Source organism: Nannospalax galili, unplaced genomic scaffold, assembly GCF_000622305.1.
Source record: "Nannospalax galili isolate Female #2095 unplaced genomic scaffold, S.galili_v1.0 scaffold4530, whole genome shotgun sequence".
NCBI classification, from domain to species: domain Eukaryota; kingdom Metazoa; phylum Chordata; class Mammalia; order Rodentia; family Spalacidae; genus Nannospalax; species Nannospalax galili.
The window spans coordinates 13,853-18,676 of NW_008328208.1; positions in this window are offsets into that span (position 1 = coordinate 13,853).

The window sequence follows — 4,824 nt, forward strand, 5'->3', positions numbered from 1 at the left end:
CTTTGGTCTTTAGTGGATACTGAAAAGGGCCTTTTACAACATCATTGAGTCTTGAGATAGCCTCTAAGAATAGACATGAGTGATGATGGGAAATATTACAGAAAAGAGACTAATGGCAAATGAATTCCAGACCTGGGGTGTTCCTTGCAAGTGAAAAGGGACACCATGTAACAGAGGATAGCTATTTAATTACCCCTAGAAATAAAATATGAGTCCTAATGTGGAGACTGATTATATGGATTGTCAACACACTAAACACACAGAGCTCTGAACCAGACTACAACAACCAGCATCAGAAAGCTGAGCAACAGTCTCAGAAATAATCAGCCAGAATGACCAGGATGTCAACAACTGTGAGGTTCTTCCATTTTCCTCCCAGATCACAAATTAGAACCAACCAAGAGAAGCCAAGTATTCTCCCTAAACATCACACTGGACACTGCTTCCAGCTGTATATATCCATCGTTCTCCTGCCAGTAACCAAGAGATAGCAGTGGACAACCTTGCTATGAGCAGCTTTGAGTAAATAGTCTTCTCTTTTCCTTCTCATTTAAATGATCTTCATAAATTCCTAAAGCAAATCAATTGTGTTTGGAGTAGCAGAGTTGTGTCCTAGTAATATTGTCATTGTAGAAGTGAAGTAGGAGGGAAATTTAGAAACTTCCTTTGAGTAAAGACTGAATTGCAGCTTATTGCACATGATGATACTCAAAGGGTAGGGGACAGAAATGAAAATCCTACAGAAAAGGCAAGGGATGAGTTCATCATCAGCAACTCACATATCCTTTCTCTCTACAAATACTTCTGTAACATTATTTGGTCATTTAATCAGACTCCTAGGTGAATTTTCTTTCCATGAATAGGTCCCATAACATACCCGTGGATTTTTACCAGCTGTTATTCTTGTGAGCTGGTTGATTAATGGAGGACTTTTCCTCAACTGCATGTATAAAAGTTATGAACTATCCAGAGTACTAGTGATTTTCTTTAGTCCCTCCACATTTTTTCCTCTAGTGAAGGCAGTTAGAGGGAACAACTTATAAAAATGAATTTTATTTGAAGATATCATAGGGAAATGATTTAAAATAAAATTCCCTTTCAACCCAGGAGCACTCATTCACACAGCAGAAAAGAAGCAATTTTATCATCGAATAAGCATTAAACCCAAATGTGACACATGCCATAGGTACTCCACTAAAAGACTGAAAAAGCAGAAAGAAATGGCACACAGAATTTATTCTAACTCACATGGTGATTGGACTGGCCATCAGAGTTGGCCACTTAGGTTTTCTTTAGGAAAACAAACTTTCCATTTCCTGCGACAGGAGGTAGTATTGAAACTTGGAGCAGCAAAGCTTTCATGCTTATCTGACCCCCTCTGGGTCTCAATTTCCAATCGTAGTCCTGGACTCCTGACTCTGACCCTTCACATAAGCTAGGAAGGTCCATGCAGACAATATGTTCCTTGATGAGGGCAATGCCAAGAAATGGTTAGCCATTCCTCCAGGGGAAAAAAAGTGTTGCTACGTTGTGAAGCTGCCAGGAGACTTAGGATTTAAAAGTTTTATGTTTGCTTTAAGAGGTAGAGAAAGAACTCACAAGATGAGAACTTCTGAAGTGATTAAGAGAACCTAAGGGTGATAGTTAGTGTTGTGAGTCATACAGGTGGGGCCCTCCTTTCTTGTAGGGATAGTTCTGGTTAGTGATTTAAAAACAAAATTAAAAAAAACTTGTGGGCTGGAGAGAAGGCTCAGTAGTTAAGAACACTGACTGCTCTTGCAGAGGACCTGGGTTTAGATTCCCAGCACCCACATGGTGGCTACACACAGTCCTTAACTCCCGTTCCAGGGGAACCTGACAACTTCTTCTGACCTTTGCATGCTTTGCATGACAGGTGCACTCACATACATGCAGGCAATACATTCATATACATAAAATAAAAAAAGCCTGGTGTGGTGGCACATGCCTTTAATCCCAGCACTTGGAAGGCAGAGGCAGGTGGATCTCTGTGAGTTCAAGGCCAGCCTGGTCTGCAAAGTGAGTTCTAGGACAGCTGGGGCTGCAGAGAGACCCTGTCTCAAAAAGACCAAATAAATAAATAAAGTAAATAAATAAATAAATATAAATAAATATAAATAAAATATTTTTTAAATTTTTTAAAAATTGATTTTTAATTTATGTGTATAAGTGTATTGCCTGCATGTATGTAAGCACACCCTTATCATTCAATGCCTGTGAAGGACAGAAGAGGCCATCAGATCCCCTGGAGTTGTAGTTACAGACAGTTAGAGATTCCTTGTGGGTGTTGGGATTTGATCTCAGGTCCTCTACAAGAGCTGCCAGTGCTCTTAACCACTGATCTCTCTCTCTCCAGCCCCAGATTAGTGGTTTTATAAGAGGAGATTTTAGAATGTCTTCACCAGAATTCATATTTGCTGATCTCTTGATTTAGATTTTCTTAGAAATTACAGCTGTGAGAAAGCAAGCTTTGCTATTGTGGAACCCTCCTCCTTGGCCCCCTCACCCCCAGACTCCCTAGACCCCTGCCCCTATTCAGTACTAACTGCTCTTTTCACTTCTGTAATTTGCTTGGCCTGAGGGAATCAGAGGGACAAACTCCACCGTCTTCATTTTGACTGCTGATTCCTCCATTTTCGTCATGTCTCATGGTAATGGACTAGGCAAGCCTGGGTATGCCCAAGGGGCCCGGGGTAGGTTTGAGGCCTTATAAGGAATAAACAGGGTCCTCTAGCCCAGAAGATAACAGTCAGCACATTCCACAGCCCTGAGGGCAGCACCCACCAATGAGAGGCCTCCAAGACTGTAACCAATCAATTCAAAAGTATGTTGGCACATGTGGGCTCTTTGGACCAATCAAAATATCACTCTGTCATTCCCCTCCTCCCTTTGTCTGAAACCTATGAAAAGCTCCCTCCCTCTGCAATCAGGGCTCTCAGACGGACCTACCACGTTAGTTTGGTCTGAAAGTCCGAGCTTAAGCCCGAATAAAGACTCTTTGTTCTTGCATGCTCTCTGGACTCTATGGTAATTCTTGAAGATCCCTTCTCTGGGCACAACAGCTATTATTGAAGCCACACAGTCCATGGTATCTGCTCTTTAGGACACTTCAAGCAAACTAAAGCAGGTGGGTTTTCTCCTCTTCCACATTATGAAAAACACAGAAACTAGAATTATTTACGTAGTTCCGTTAGAAAATATGTACGTTTTGTACAGATAGTGTTGAATCACTATGAGCTACCAAGTACATATGTGCACAGTATAGTGACATTCAGGCATACCAGAGTTCCTTCAAATTTTTTTTTATTTGACATTTGATTCCAAATATTTTTCCATATTGTTTCTGGTGGTCAGGATTTAGGCCAGATGTTTCCAGAATCCAGAGTCTTAACATCTTATTCAAATAATTGAAAGAAGTGCACATATATTTGCAAAGTAGCAGGGAATTTTTAGTCAAAGCAAAGAGATAGTACAGATCAGAAGGAGAGATGCTCCCACGAGTGACAGTTGGCCACATGGGTGAGGACAATCATGGTCACTGACTGTTGTCTGGAATTTCCTTTTAGAAGGTATAAAATATGAAGGATTTTCATTGGTAAGAGGCTTACTATGAACAGTACTCTATTTTGATTGGAAGATTAAGTTACACAACCATTTCTCGACTGTATATGTCCCCTCCAATAATGCATGTAATTTTAATCATATGTGTGCCTAATTATGAATGGGTATAAGATGGTAAGTAGGAAATTCTCCCAAGAAGTTCAATCAGGGGATGCAATTGTCCCTATTGCTTATGCATCCAGAAGCAGTTAAGGTCAGATTGACCCTTTACCCAGTGGCACTGGGAATACAACTGAATAGAAACTGTCCAAATTGATGGTCATTGTGTGTGTGTTTGCAGAGGGGTTTGCATTGCTCACACAGGAGTATGCATGAAACTTGATGATTCAGGTAGGGGTTCTATGTTGGAAACAGGTTCTAGGTGAATTGTTTGGAGAAGGGTGTGGACAAAGACCTAAGCAAATGGAGTTTCAGGTTGCTAAACTCTTTCCTAACGTTTCCCTGGCTCATAATTATTTCTTTAAAATAATATTATTGATTATTGATTTGTTGATTTAATGGACTTAAAATGAGGGTTGCATATCTAGAGTACAACTTAGCAAATCTTTGCAATGTGCATGTGCCTGTAACCATCACTCAGCTCGTCCAGGGAATATTTCTTATGCTCCAGGATGACTAGTTCTTCTTCCATCCCAGAGAGTAAAAACATATTGTTTCTCCATTTGTAGAAAGACAAATGGTAACTGTTGATTAACTGGGTTCTTTGAAAATGTGATTTCTATTTTATCTAAACTGTCATTAACAGAAAAATGCTTTAAATGTAAACCACTGAACTCAGTGGGCCTATATATTGCTTTTTATAAGTTTTGAAATAAATATTTTATTTTTAATTCTTATTAGACTTTTGAAAACTTCTGTTTTGTCTGATTTGATAACATGTTCTTGTTCATTTTATCCATTTTGTCTAGATTTTAAATTTTTTTCATGTAATTACATTCACAACATTGTCTTTCAACTTTTAAATATTATTTTATTTTTCATTCTTGATATTGATGAGTTTGTTCTGGCCTTTGTTGAAACTGTAATCAAAATTTTAATATTTAATTGTCTTAAAAATATTTGACTGTCTTAAATTTTACTTGGGTAATTTTATTGTTCTCTTTTTCATTGTTTCCTGTTTTTCTATTCTCTTCTAGCTGCTGATTTTAAGTTTAAAGTTCTTTTCTTTATTAGCTTCTTCAATTA